Source organism: Schistocerca nitens, chromosome 6 (assembly GCF_023898315.1).
Source record: "Schistocerca nitens isolate TAMUIC-IGC-003100 chromosome 6, iqSchNite1.1, whole genome shotgun sequence".
Classification (NCBI taxonomy): Eukaryota; Metazoa; Arthropoda; class Insecta; order Orthoptera; family Acrididae; genus Schistocerca; species Schistocerca nitens.
Window position 1 is genome coordinate 68,667,218 of NC_064619.1, and position 15,914 is coordinate 68,683,131.

Consider the following 15,914-nt stretch of genomic DNA (forward strand, 5'->3'; position numbering starts at 1 on the left):
GTTGAGAGTGATGTACACTTTCAGGTACGTCAACAAATTTTGATATAACTAGTGCAACCGATTTCTTACACTTTTTCAAAGTCAAAAATCTATGCACTTGTTGACTTATGCTCTGTGATCTAAGGAGAATCATTTAATAAATTCACAGGCACATATAGTCTCTCGTTTTTCTCGCTCGAGAATTCAAGACTAGCAAGAATGTGCTTTTCCTTCGTTTGACGCAACGGTACCACAGAGGACGAGCGCTAAAGTTTTCTTATCTCACATGAGCGACAGTGAGCCCTAGTTACAGAATAAATATCTGTTTCCTCTGACGGATGTCACCATTAGTAACAACATAAAAGTAGAGCATTAAAATCATTTTTTTTTTTCAGCTGACTTGCTCAGGCGTTACTCAGTATGTGCAAGTTAGTTTTGCAAGTGGCGAGGAGTCGCTCCCCCTTGAGTGCTTGAAGTCATCTGATTTCTGATTTTGATACTGTTGTTTTTGATTTCCCACAAATTCCCAACTCCTTTTGCCGCTTCGTTCCCCCATTTCTTGGTGAACTCATGTCTTGAAAATCCATTTCACAAAATATATAAATCTAAGTACAGTACTGAACCTTAAGAGCAGCGAACGGCATAACAGTGTGAGACAGGTTTATACTCAAACTGTCTATAATATTTGGTTTCTTAGCGTCCTTTTGGTGTGTAAATAGCTCTGTACATAGCACCGGAAGCCATCAGCTTGCGCCTATAGGAGCCACAAGGCATGTGTTCTTTCTCTAGAGTCATATTGTTCTGCATTGGCATCAGAGCATGAAGTACTATGGATAAAATGCTAAATGGCTAATTTCGGCATTTTGATCACTTAGGTTTTCCACTCGACATACTCAAACGTAGGGATATATCTCGAACAGAATTATCTACCCCATGCCAATCAGCATGGATTCCGAAAGCATCGCTCATGCGGCACCCAACAGAAGCTTTCTCACGTATCCTGAAAGTCTTGGATAAGGCGGTGAGGTACACGCAGTATTTCTTGACTTTAGAAAAACATTTACCTTAGTACCACCTCAAGGCTTGTTGCTGAAAATACGATAATATGGTGTATCAAACAATATTTGTGAGGGGATTTAGGATTTATTAGTAGGGAGGACACAGCAAGTTTTCTAGGACAGACAGTTAGTGATAGATGCAGAAGTAACTTCATGCGTGTTCCAAGAAAATATGTCGAGAATCTTATTGTTCTTGTTGGATGTTAAAAGTCTCGGAAACGAAATCGATAGTAACCTCAGAGAATTTCCATCTGTAGTAGTGTTTGCAAAAATGTTGCAGAAACATTAAGTCAGATCTTGATAAGCTTTCGAAATGGTGCAAAGATTGGTAAGTTCCCATTAAATATTCAGAAGTGTGAAACTGTACACTGCGCAAAACGAAAAAAAAACCAATATCCTATTACTACAAACAACTTAATGTAACAACTTTTTGTGATGAATAATGGAACTATCACATACGCTAAACCGCAGGTAAAGCTGGTGGAAGACTTCGGTTCATTGGGAGGAGAGTAAGAAAATGAAACAAGTCTACAGGAGAGACTGCTTTTAGAGCACCAGTGTGACAGGTCTCTACACACAGAATGCAATGTGCCGACCGACCCACTGACTCACCGCCCAGCCCACACCACTAAGAATAGAAACTTGAAATTTGTAGACGATGTTGATCTTAGGCGTCGTTTAAGAAGGCACTGTTTCATATTCCATCCGCGATGGAATGAAATTGGGGATGGTAATTTTTTTTTCGAAAATATTTCGCTTTTAATACATTTTGAAGCTAGGCTTACGAAAATTGGCATTTGAATTCTCGATTACAAATAAAACAATACATGTTTTAGCGTTTTTGGAAATTCAACCCTTAAAGGGGTCAAGTAGGAGATGAAACGTTTTATGAAAATATTTTATTATGAATGCAGTTTTAAAGCTAAATCTAGGAACATTTGAATTTGGCTTTTCTGTTAGAAATAAAGTGATACGTGTTTCAGTGTTTTTGGAAACTTAACTGCCCCTAAAGGATTAAAAGAAGTGATGAAAGGTTTTATGAAATTATTTCATTATGAAAGAATTTTCAAACCAAATACATGAAAATTTGTAGTTGGCTTCTCCGTTATAAACAAAAGAAATACATGCTTCACAGTTGTTGGAAATTCAACGTGCTGAAATAAGGAACGAGAATTTCTAAGAGCACATTTCGTTACATTAAAAAAATTTAAATCTAAATCTATGACGATTGGTGTTTCATTTCTTGGGTACGTATCAAGAAATATATACCAGAAGTTACCAATTATTTGGAAATATCACCACAAGAATGCAAAAGGCATGAAACAAAAACCTTGTACTCCAAAATCGCTTTCTGGTCAGAAATACAGGGGAAAAGCCCATTTCCCTGTGGCCTTAACTAGCGGGGAAAGTTTAAATGTTTCAATTTGTGGACAAGCTAAACATTCGACTATAGAAAAAAAAGAAAAACAATATGAGCGGACCATACAGTCTATGCAAGTGAAGCTGCGGGCGATAATTTAGTCTGTGTATGAAATGGATGTATGCAGGTATCAGCGTGTGTGTATTTATATATCATCTACTCTTACACCTCTGGATCGGTTTCAACAATTGGTTGGTACACATATCACTTAGTTTCTGGCAATAACCACCGTGGGGGTTAGACCTGACCGCTCTCATAGAAGTGGAGATATATAACATAAGGGTTGTGCACCCCTGATACAGGTTGTCTAGAAAAGGACTCCCTAATTTCAAAATTAAATTTCTTGAAAACAAAGATCGATAGAGGAATGCAGTAAACGGTATGTTTATTGTGAAAGCTGTAAGAAGTTTATACAGCAGTTGAAATAATAGTTACAAAAGCTGCTAACAGATGGCGCTGTAATCGCCATACGTAATGCCTAGTATAAATAGTGATCCGAAGCCCAGAGCGATCAGTTCCAGTACTGAAACGTGAAAGGAGGTTAGCGTACCGAAGGAAGAGATTAAAACCATGTACTCCATTGAACAACGCGTTTTTCTGCTGCTAGAGTACCACAGGTTAGAAGAGAGTTCTACGGCAACAAGGCGAAGTTTTCAAGCAAGATTTAATGTTCCAAAAGGACCCGATGCGAAAACCATTCGTACGCTCTTCGCAAAATTTCAACGAACAGGCAGCGTAACTGATGATCTAGTGGGGCATGTTGGCCGCAAGCAAACCGCAGTTACGCCTGAAAATATCGCCACAGTTTCTGGAATTATTCAGCGAAATACAATGTCATCCGTCCGTAGAATTGCGTCTGAGACTGGTTTGAAGCGTTCCAGCACGCAGAAAATACTGAGAAAGAGCCTACACATGTTTCCATTCAAAATTCAAACGCACCAGGCCATACCCGTACGAGCTGTGCAACAAAGTGTTGCCTTTACTAATCAGATGCTCACAATGATTGATAGTGAAGGATTTGATGTTGGCTGCATCTGGTTTACCGATGAAGCACACTTCCACCTGAATGGATACGTTAATAAGCAAAACTGGCGATTTTGGGGTTCCGAAAAGCCATATTGGTGTGAAGCGAAACCCCTGTATTCTCCTAAAGTTACTGTATGGGCAGCAGTATGCTGCAGAGGCATTATTGGCCCTTTTTTCGTTCGAGAAGCGGTCACTGGTGCAAGTTACGTTGCAATTTTGGAACAATTTGTCGCCACACAGCAAGCGTTAGTGGATCGACCAGGTACTGAATGGTTTATGCAAGATGGAGCCCGACCACATCGGACCGAACAAGTGTTTCGCTTTCTTGAGGAATACTTCCGGAATCGAGAGATTGCTTTGGAATATCTCAAATTTGCTGGTGTAGGCATGGATTGGCCTCCATATTCGCCGGATTTCATTCCCTGTGACTTTTTTTTGTGGGGCGCAGTGAAAGACGTGGTCTACCCGAAGCATCCCGCCACGTTGGATGAGCTTGAATCGGCGATCTCTGTGGCATGTGAATCCATTTCGGTTGAGACACTACGAAATGTGATGGCGAATTTCATTCTTCGTTTGCGCCACCTCTGTAGAGCCAATGGTGAACATTTTGAAAACATTGTGATATGATTGTTTGCAAAGATTGTTTTCATACGATTATTTCACTTATGTATGCTGATATGAGCTGTACAGCGTACAGCGCCATCTGTTAGCAGCTTTGGTAACTATTATTTCAAACTGCTGTATAAACTTCTTACAGCTTTCACAATAAACATACCGTTTACTGCATTCCTCTATCGGTCTTTGTTTTCGAGATATTTCATTTTGAAATCAGGGAGCCCTTTTATGGACACCCTTTATGTTTATAATCTTTATTGGTCTAGATCGTAAGTTTGTAAAATGAAATGACCAGTGTAGATAGTGCTAGCAACAATCCTCAGATCTAAAACAGACATAAAAATATTGTTCACAGAAAGTTCTGCCTATGGCGATATGGACGGAAAGAGAGGGTTGGAGAAGATTTTCATATACTCTACCATTCTGCGTGGTGTCTGTTGTTCTATGTCGTGTCTCCCTACCACTTTCGCGCAACGACGCTCTAAGCGTGTTTTTTAGGGAATTGACTAGTTTGAACTTGGGACCTGTTGCTGGTAAGGAGACGCCAGACCACACATGACATGTAGAGCTCAGAAGAGTTCAATGAGACTAGCGATGATATAACCAAATACTTAATGATTTCAGCGTTAGTGTACTGCACTCCCTGTAAAGAATCTTAATACTAACTAAATTTGGTGGAAGGGATCCAAGGTATTCCTATTTTTAGTTAGCTGGTAAAATAACGTCGAAAAAGCAGTTAAGTTTACCATTGGAAATTTAATTCTAATCACAAAACATTGTTTATAAATTGCACTGTTGATAAAAGGAAATGTTTCAATACCGGATGATAAAAACCAACTGCGTTCAACAAAAAAGTGAACGAATATTCCCTGAATGGGTTTTCAAGTTCTACAATGGATTGAAGGATGACCTATGCCATATCACATCTATAATCTATGTTTAAGTTAAATTTCACAAAAGAGAAAACTATCAAAATGGTCTACAGTAACCCTCAATTATCTTTAATTACTTATCTAACTTACCGTAAATTACAGTGGCTGATGAGGCTTCTCAATAATTATATAACAGAAAAATCATCGCGTTTCAGATTTTAACTTACGTAGCAAATGTGAATACCATGAGATTTAATTGACGATCGAGACTAGTATTACGTAAAAAGGGGATGTAACAGATGAGACTTCTGCAGTTCTGAGTGAAGCCTTATGCGTTCAAACATGCGGCATCGCGTGCGTTCATTATCTTGTCGGTATTCGTCAGGGGGCGGCGGCCGGCGCAGCTCCCTACAGCTCGCCGTCTCGGAAGTAACTCTATCCTAACTTCTCATTACTACAATTTACCGAAGTTGGTTTAGAAAAAAACTATCTGGCTGTGTTTTCATCTGACCAATCAGGGTCTCAATGTTAACCTTAAGCTCCGCCTACAAAAATTCTGTCTATCCAATGAGAAACGTTAAACTTTTCGTGGTGGGGCTATGTTTTTATAGTTTTCAACGTAACAGAGACGCGAAAAAGTCTCACGCTAAAACTTGCGGCTGGTGTGGCCCTTTTAGTGTTATCGTAAGATCTATACTGTTCTTCTGGAGGCCTCTAGCTTTTAACATGGGCTGGGGGGTGGTCCTGTCGGTTAGCTGGCAACGTGGGTGTCCGTCCCTTATCGTAGGGCCTTCTAGCTTAACGCGGTTCTGCTCTCGGCTTCTGTTCTCGTTTCTCCCCTCGGAACTGCGTCTGTCTCACGGTGGGAAGGTATGACATGCATTTAGGCATTCTTGTGTTAGTCTGTGGTATTCCATTTGCTCACTCGTTACTCGTATTACTTCGGTTAATTTAATGTCACGATTTATTCGGAGCTATGTGACATACTACTGGATTTGCTTATCATGTCAGGGTTTTCAGGAAGGTGTTGGATTTGCCTGACACCTTACAGTACGTGGTACATGTATGGAATGGATCGTGGTTACATATACCGTGGCGATCATATGTATCATGGATACATAAACGGTGGTGACAAGACACCCCAATAGTCGATACAACGTAGGGAAAGTCCTCACAGCTAGGAACGCTTCGGATAGCTTTCAACTGTGAGGCGCCGTCGACTACAAAGGCAAAACGGTATCCTTTATTATAGCACCAGTAACGGCGAGGCGTTTCCATAGAAACGTCAAGACAGCACAAGCAACACTGAGGCGTTTCCACAGAGACGTTGGCAGATTCGCCTCTCCTTAGGTCGTGAAGCGGCGCGTCATACAGCGGTGCCCTGCGCGCTGCGTCTGTCCCCGTACCCATCTTACGCCACCGCGACAACAGAATTACATCTAAGGTAATAACAAACTATTAACGTCCGTTTATTTTTTGAATTGTGTGCATTGCATACTAGTTCCCTCAATGTATATGATGTAGTACAGAGGTGCTCATCATTTTGCATAACTCTCTGTGTGAATATTTCTTAATGTTTACGCTGGAGTCTTGAGTGCTTGAGAATGACATTTTCTCGATATCGAACTGCGAAGACAGTTCACATTACTTCATTAACTATGAGAGATTAGAAAAAAAGGAAGGGCTCCACATCTACTGCACAGAGAGACAGCAGGAGGAAGAGGGGGACACAGAGGAGCAGGAGGAGGAGGAGGAGGAGGATGAGGAGGAGGAGGAGATGTGTGCATTAAATGTGTCGAAAGCGTAAGCGGACGAAGCCGCGGGGAAGGCTAGGGTCTTGTGAAGCAGGGTATACATCCAGTCGGCTCTGACCAATGAAGTCATATATTACTCATAGTTAAAAATTTTTTCACTGTCAGCCTTAAATAACAGAAAGCAGTTCTGGGTTCCGGGTAAGCGCTATCATTGTACATTAAAATAATTAAATGTGACTTTAAAAGAGATCGCTACATATTGCTCAAAATATTCTTCGTGTGCATTTGTTTAAATAATTGGTTGTTTGCAATTCATTCGGTACCTAATTTCATTCTTAGTGACATTGAGGTAATTTGGACTATTAATTTCTTATTTTAGGACAATTTTTAGTATCTCATTTTCGTTTGTGGGTATGGATTTATCTGTTCCGATGAATCTGGATGGTAGCCGGCCGCTGTGGCCGAGCGGTTCTAGGCGCTTCAATCCGGAACCGCACGACTGCTACGGTCGCAGGTTCGAATCCTGCCTCGGGCATGGATGTGTGTGATGTCCTTAGGTTAGTTAGGATTAAGTCGTTCTGAGTTCCAGGTGGACTGATGACCTCAGATGTTAAGTCCCATAGTGCTCAGAGCCATTTTTTTTTAACCTGGATGGTTTGAGAGAGGCTATGGGCGTAGACATGTTGGCCACGATTTGTTTTTTACAGACGTGAGGTCTAGTAGCTGAGTATGTTGGATGTCGTGAGTGCGGCGAACATATGCGCCTCACAAGTGTATCTCGTCGCCGTACTCACGACTTATTCGTATGGCGCTGGAGCAAAGATAGGTTTTGGTGGTCCATTAGAGGAGGGACGTGGTTAGAAAAATCTGAGGTCGCCTTGAGAGACATCATGAAAATCATGTACTGTTGGTGTTTGAGACAGCCTGTGTGGCTGTGTGTCCATCAATGTCGTGTCAGTAAGCGTACAGTTGTGGATTGGTCCTCTTTTGCAGGGACGTTTGTGGGGAATAAATGAAATATTGAGGGCCGTTGGGGGGGGGGGGGTGTTATGGTCGATACAATCATGCGACATCCTTAACGTGAAAATATTACTTGCGTTTATATATGTCAACCATATTTTTATTCTTTCGTATTCATTTGCTTCTGAACGCTCTTGTCAGTTGCTACATCAGTCTAATAAATGATATCTGGCATGTTTTGACGTCAATGATCAAAGCAGACGGGCTGTATCCCGTGCTACACTACACCCGAAGGCTAGTACAAGAATACCGCTGAAGCGTGTGGGAACAACACTAAACAGGACTAACATGGAATATTGAACATACACAAAGAAAGGCAGCACGAATGGTCACAGGTTTCTTTGACCCATGGGAAAGCATTAAGGAGATTCTGTAAACCATGAACAGGTAGACATCTGAGGACTATTTAATCAAAACTCACAAAGTTTCAAGAACCAGTCTTATGTGAGGAATATAGGCATATACTCGAACCGATTTCTTATCGCCCCCTAGGATTCGCGAAGTCGAGATTAGATTACAGTACATCGTGTGAGAATAAAAGTCAAGCACCCAGAAGTCATGGTCGGATGTAAATGTTTCTCTGTACAAGTTCAAAGCATTGGTAGTCATGTAAATGATGAGAGTTGCCATTCTCGGTGGCAAGAGTGAATTAGTGTTTTTCATTTTCTTCGTTGTTACCAGGCCTGCTACCGTGTATAGGAGGTATGAACTGCGTCAAGTACCTAGTGATTACTGTGGAGGACAGGGAGAAGCCGCGTACTTGTGTGAGAGAACGCTATCAGCACCACACACAGTTTGTAAGGGGCCTCATTGTGTGTCTCCATTGGGCCAGCTGGTTGAATCATGCAGCATCCAAATTCGTGGAGCATTCGGATGAGACAGCGGCCCAGTGTTGCACTGTACAGGGACTGAAGGACAGGCACATTCGTACTCAAGGTTCAAGTCGACCACACCTGACCTCCACAACGGAGGATCGCCGTACTGTGCACCGCACACATCGGAACCACTTCACATCTGCGCCTGCCATCGCAGTTTTTGATTGATGTGATTTGATTTATTGCTCATTTGGAGACCTGTTGCCTTACAGTTTACAGCTTCTCATGTACACACATCAAAGAAAAGTTTTGCATCACCTCGGTTCCGAGAGTTCAGCAACCTCTACACATAATATTAACACAGATCAACATAAATATCCCTACCGCCCTTTCTGTTGCTGATGAAAACCTTACATTTCATGTTGTACCACCATGCAGGGAGACCTTCAGAGTTAGTAGTCCAGACTGATGTACACGCCGGTACCTCTAACAACCAGTATCACGTACTCTTGAATTGATGCACGTCTGTATTCGTCGTGGCATACTATCCACAAGCTCATCAAGGCACAATCGGTCCAGATTGTCCCATTCCTCAACGGAGATTCAGCGTAGATTCCTCAGAGTGGTTCGTGGGACACATCGTCCATACGCAGCCCTTTTCAGTCTATCCCAGTCGTTTTCGATAGGGTTCATAACTGGAGAACATTCTGGCCACTCTAGTCGAGCTATGTCATTATCCTGAAAGAAGTTACTCACAAGGTGTGCATGAAGGGGGCGCGAATTGTCGTCCATGAAGACGAATGCTTCGCCAATAAGCTGCCGATATGGTTACACTATCGGTCGGAGGATGAAATTCACGTATCGTAAAGCCATTACGGCGCCTTCCATGACCAACAGCTGCGTACGTCGGCCCCATATAATGCCACCCCAAAACAGCAGGGAACGTCCACCCTGCTGCATTCGCTGGACAGTGTGTCTAAGGCATTCAGCCTGACCGGGTTGCCTCCAGACACGTCTCCGACGATTGTTTGGTTGAAGGCATATGCGACACTCATCGGTGAAGAGAACGTGATGTCAGCCCTGTGCCGGCCACGGTGGTCTCGCGGTTCTAGGCGCGCAGTCTGGAACCTTGCGACTGCTACGGTCTCAGGTTCGAATCCTGCCTCGGGCATGGATGTGTGTGATGTCCTTAGGTTAGTTAGGTTTAAGTAGGTCTAAGTTCTAGGGGACTGACGACCACAGCAGTTGAATCCCATAGTGCTCAGAGCCATTTGAACCATTTTTTTTTGTCAGTCCTGAGTGGTCCATTCGGCATGTTGTTGGGCCCATCTGTACCGCGCTGCATGGTGTCGTGATTGCAAAGATGGACCTCACCATGGACGTCGGGAGTGAAGTTGGGCATCATGCAGCCTATTGTGCACAGTGTGAGTCGTAACATGACGTCCTGTGGTTGCGTTGCACAAAAAGCATTACTCAAAATGGTGGCGTCCTTGTCAGGGTTCCTCGAAGCTATAATCCGTAGGTAGCGGTGATCCACTGATGTAGTAGCCGTTGGTTGGCGTGAGAAAGGCATGTCATCGACAGTTCCTGTCTCTCTCTATATCCTCCGTGTCCGAACAACATCGGTTTGGTTCACTCCGAGACGCCTGGACACTTTCGTTGTTGAAAGCGCTTCCTGTCAGAAAGTAACAATGCGGGCGCGATCGAACCGCGGTATTGACCGTCTAGGTATGATTGAACTGCAGACAACACGAGCCGTGTAGCACCTTCCTCTTGGAATGACTGGAACTTACTGGCTGTCGGAGCCTCTCCGTCTAATAGACGCTGCTGATGTATGGTTGTTTACATCTTTGGACTGTTTCAGCGACATCTCTGAACAGTCAGAGGCACTGTGTTTGTGCTACAGTAACCACAGGCAACATATACCTTCAGGAGTTTTGGGAACCGGGATGATGCAAAACGTTTTTGATGTGTGTAGATTACAAAACATTTTCGATATTACAAACAGGAATTATTTTTTTCAGCAGTTACAATGGAACTAATAATAAATTATAAATACATTAGAAAAGGAAGAAAAAACACAAATATATAGAAATTGAAAGAATATATCATGATAAATGATAGGAAAGACTTGGATAGAAACACAGAGAGAAATGCTACCCTATCTGAGCCAGCCTGGTCTGTAAGCCTCGGATGGACTTTGAACCTTCTGTTCCGGTTCACTAGAGTTTAATTTACGGATTAATATTTCTAAACACTATTTACAAAAACACTATAACTATTACGCATATTGTGGAAGCGCGTTGGTGTGCGAGTGTAAAGTACGTTATTTCTTGGGGTTGTTAATTAACTTTCAATTCTTCTACTATACATGTTTTGAATTTTACCTATTATGTTGCTTACATAATGAGCGTTCAGTTACAGGTGTTACATCAGAAAAGCGCTATCATGTTCGCGGGATGGATATGCCCGCTGTTTAAACTTAAACTAGAACAGAAATACCTAGGGTTTACTGCATTACACTATTTATTGCAGACGTTCTGTAAGGTTGCCTGCGGTACTAGTTGCTGAAAGTATTCGCTGTTTGGGTATGTGTGTGTGTGTGTGTGTGTGTGTTTGTTTTGGTACTGTTGTTTCTGTTGATGTACGAATTCGACTGCTGTCTTACGTGCTTCGTGTGTGTTGCAGCTTTCTGTTATGCCGGCGTGTCTGTCTGTATGCTTCATGTAATGTCCTCGAGTCACTATCTTATTGCCCGTATCACGTCATTGTTGCGTTGGTGTGTGGTGTGCTACCCGTATCGGTGACAGTGGAAAAGTGTATGTTACGGGGATCCATGTTCCCGACATGTACAAGTAGCACTCCGGCTGCGGCCTACGCAGTGTAAATGCGCAGGGTAAGGGCCTTGTCATGACTCAGTCTCTGACGTTCCCTGATGTCCGGGAAGAAATGAAATGCATTACGGCCCTTATCGCTTAACTCCCATTCCCTTTTCCAGGTACACACCCGCCATTTAACGAGTTGGCTCGATGTTGTCCTGTCCGGTAATCTCGATTACCTTACCTTGTCTCCCTCTCCTAAGCCAGTACATTGCATCCCGAAACCGATTGTTTATGTCGATAGGGAAGGTTTCAAGCAACACTAAGAGCGATCCACTGACGTGGTTTTGAAAGCTCCTGACAGCCTTACCAAGGCACTCTTCTGCCCTCGGCGCACGATGTTGATATTTATCACCAGACGTACTCGGTGTGCCCATGCACTGGCTACAAAACAGGCCACAGACTCAAAGAGCGCATAGTGTGTCTAATGGTACCCTTGAAGTGTGTTATGTTGAGTCTGGCCAGCTTGTGCGTGATCTTGGCAGTCCTGTCAGTCGTTGTTCTGGTATGTTCGTCAAAGACAGTCGTTCGTCGAGCTGCACACCAAGGTAACGTGTTTTCTGTTGCCTGCGTATGCTACTGTTTTATCGTTGGAGTACTTTGTATTGTTGCTCTGAGTAGTACATCAACTGTTTGTGTAGAGGCATCTGAAGTTTATGACCCAAGAATAAGTAACACTCCCTGTAACATCCAGTGTCATCCGACACCATTGGTTGGACACTAGAAGGAACAGCATCAGGGAATTACCGTCCCCTGCATTGGATCAGGTGAACCGCGACACAAACGACTGCGTTTAGAGTGGTTCCGTGACGGACAGGCACGGACAGCTGATGCATGGCGATACTCCGCTGACCGTACGACCATCGTCGGTGAAAATGGTGGCCACCTGAGGAGAAGTCCCATACTTCCAACAGTTTGGAGAGGTACAGCGGCGTCATGGTGTGAGGAGCCATCATAAGCGACTTCAGATTACGGCTATGGTGACTGGACGAACTCTGACCGAAGAACGGCACGTCACAGGTATCCTATGTTGTCATGTGTTAATTCTCACACGACAAGTGCCATTGTGGCGTTTTCCGTCGCGACGATGGTTGCCCCCATGTGGCACGTGTGTCTGTGAGTTGCTTGTGTGATGTTGAGGTTTTTCCGTGGCCAACAAGAGCCCCAGATCTATCCCCGATAAAACCTGTATGGGACAACCTCTGACCAGTTGAAACAGTTTTGGGTCAGATTACCTCGGCAGACGATAAAACGACCTTTGGACACCCCTTTGACCGAATCAGTGAATGCATCCAGGCGAGAATGGTTCCAACAACACAAGTGAGTTCATCCTGTGAAGTTGGTTGTGAATTACGTTCGATGTTGTTATCACAGAAACAACATCACATACTCTCTCAAACCGTGAAGTACTTGGTTCAAATGCCTATGAGCACTATGGGACTTAACTTCTGAGGTCATCAGTCCCCCAGAACGTAGAACTACTTAAACTAAGTAACCTAAGGACATGACACTAATCCATGCCCGGGGCAGGATTCGAACCTGCGACAGTACCGGTCGCGCGGATCCAGACTGAAGCGCCTAGAACCGCTTGGCCACTCCGGCCTGCTGTGTAGGGTAGTCTAATAATAACAGTAATTCCTTCTAGTTGAACGGCATGGAGCAAGTCTTTCAGTTCGGCGTCATTTGCCCGTTACTTAGCTTGCATCTGTCGCGTATCTCCCTCACAGGGCAAAGTCCCGAGCTAGTGAAAGAAAGAGCAGGTGGCTCCTCCATATAAGAAAACTAAAAGAATGGACTCGGAAAGCAGCAAGCTGATATCCTTAACATCCGTTTGGTGCAGAATTCTTCAACATATTCTCAATTCGAAAATTGCAAATTTCATAGAGGCGGAAAACATCTGTCCAGAAATCAAGATGGATCTGGAAAGTATCTCTCGTGCGTAATTCAGCTTGCCCTGTCCTCTCGTGATATACTAGAAACTATGGGCGAAGGGCAACAGGCAGATGACATTTTCTCAGATTTCCGAAAGCATTTGACAGCAAGAAACTAAGGTGCGAGCATATGGAATACGTTCCCCGATGTGTGAATGGCTGCAATGTTCTTATCTAATAGAACCGAGTACGCTGTCCTCGATAGTGAGAGTTCATTGTATAGAAGGGTGTAGTGTGTAGTGTACCAGGGAAGTTTGACGGAACCATTCTTATTCTCTGTACACATGAACTATTTGGCTGACAAAGAGGGCAGCAATCTGTGGCTGGCTATTGATGTCGCGGTGGTGAACTGGAAGGCGTCATCGTTGAGTGATTGTGGGAGGATTCAGCATGACTTGGGCAAAATTTCCAGGTGGTGTGGTATGTGACTGCTTGCTCTACATGCAGAAAATTAGTTCAGATGAATAATGATAAATTCCTTTGTATTGGAATACAACATTAGTGGTATGCTGCTTGATATAGTCACCTCGATTAAATATCTAGGCTTAACGTTTCAGAGTGACATTAAATGGAACGAGGACGTAAAAGTGGCAGTAGGAAAGGCGAATGGTCGACACTGGAGTATATGGAAAATTTTAGGGAAGTGTGGTTCATCTGCAAAGGAGACCCCGCAGAGAACAACAGTGAGACACGCTTTTGAGTACTGATCGAACGTCTTGGATCAATATCAAGTCGGACTTACGGAAGACATCGAAGCAATTCAGAGGCATTCTGCTAAATATGTTTCTCGTAAGTTCCATCAGCACGCCTGTATTATGGAGATGTCTCGTGACATCGGAGGGAAGATGACGTTCTTCTTGTGGAACTCTACTGAGAAAATATAGAAAACTAGCATTTAAAGTTGACTGCAGAACAATTCTACGTTTCTTTTAAGGACAACCAAGACAAGTGAAATCACTGCTCGTAGCAGGTGTGCAGACAGTCGTTTTTTCCGTCGCTCTGCTTGCCAGTGGATCATGATAGGGAGTGGCTAATAGTGGTGCAAAGAACACTCCGCCATGCACCATATGGTGGGTTTGCAGGGTATGTATGTAGATATGGACGCCACTTCGGCGGTTAGCGTGTCCGTAATCTACACCAGTACTTCTGCCGGGGAAAGGGAACCTATGATTTAACATAGAAACCGAACTACGTGTCGGTCGTGGCGAATCTTCACATCGTTGAGAGATAAAGGATTTTCTAGAGGCGGACTAAGGAAATCCGTGGTCCGATTGGCATTTGGCAGCAATTTCCAGAGTACAGACGTAGATTTAGTTATAGTACGAGGGGTGTTCAGTAGGTAAATGAACACTTTCTTTTCTTTCTCGGCCACTTTCGGTTGAAAAATGCGAACATCGTGGAATATTTCCGCTTCAGCTCTCATAGTTTCATGAAGTTCCGATCGATGACGGCATTATACGTAGTCTTCAAAATGGCGCCTGTAGCGGAGGTGCGTTCCAAGCCGGGGGCTCTCAAAGGTTTTATTTTGGGAGAAAACCACAGCATTTAAGATACTCATAGCTTGTTGCAGAGTGTCTACGAAGACATGGCTGTGAAGAAAAGCACGCTGATTTGTTGAGCGAGACGTCTGTCAACATCGTAACAAGGTCGCGCAATTCTGTGAAATCTCCCGTGTGCCAGCCGGCCGCACGCGACTGTGACACCTGCAAGGTTGGAACCGTGCGACACTCTCATTCGAGGTGACTGACGGATCACAATCACACATATTGCTGCTCGACTGGACGTCTCTGTTGGGAGAGCTGACACATTCATCCACTAGTTGAGATATTCAAAAGTGTGTACCGCTGGGTTCCTAACAGAAGATGAGCAACGAACGACCATCTGTGCGGAATCGCTTGCGCGTTGCGAGATTGATCGTGATAATTTCTGTTGAACATCGTGTCACAGGCGAGGACAAATGGGTTCATCACTTGGGAGTCGGGAACAAAATCGGCAATCCATGAAGTGGTGCCACACCACCTCCCCACCGAAAAAAAAGTTCGAAGCTCCACCCTCACCTGGTAAAGTCATGACGGCGGAGTTCTGGGACTCTGCAGAGGTTATTCAAATGGTTCAAATGGCTCTAAGCACTATGGGACTTAATATCTGAGGTTATCAGTCCCCTAGACTTGGAACTACTTGAACCTAACTAATCTAAGGACCTCACACACGACCATGCACGAGGCAGGATTCGAACCTGCAGCCATAGCAGCAGCGTGGTTCCGAAATGAAGCGCCTAGACCGCTCGGCCACAGCGGCCGGCGGGGTTATTCTGTTTGACCTCCTCACTAACGGTACAACGATGAACTCGAAATTGTGTATTACCCTTAGGAAATTGAAGAAACTGCCGTGCGGTTTAGCCGTGGGGTCTGAGGCGCCTTGCCACGTTTTGCGTGGCTCCCCCCGTCGGAGGTTCGAGTCCTCCCCCGGGCATGAGTGTGCGTGTTGTCCTTAGCGTAAGTTATCTTAAGTTAGATTAAATAGTAAGCAATCCTAGGGACCGACG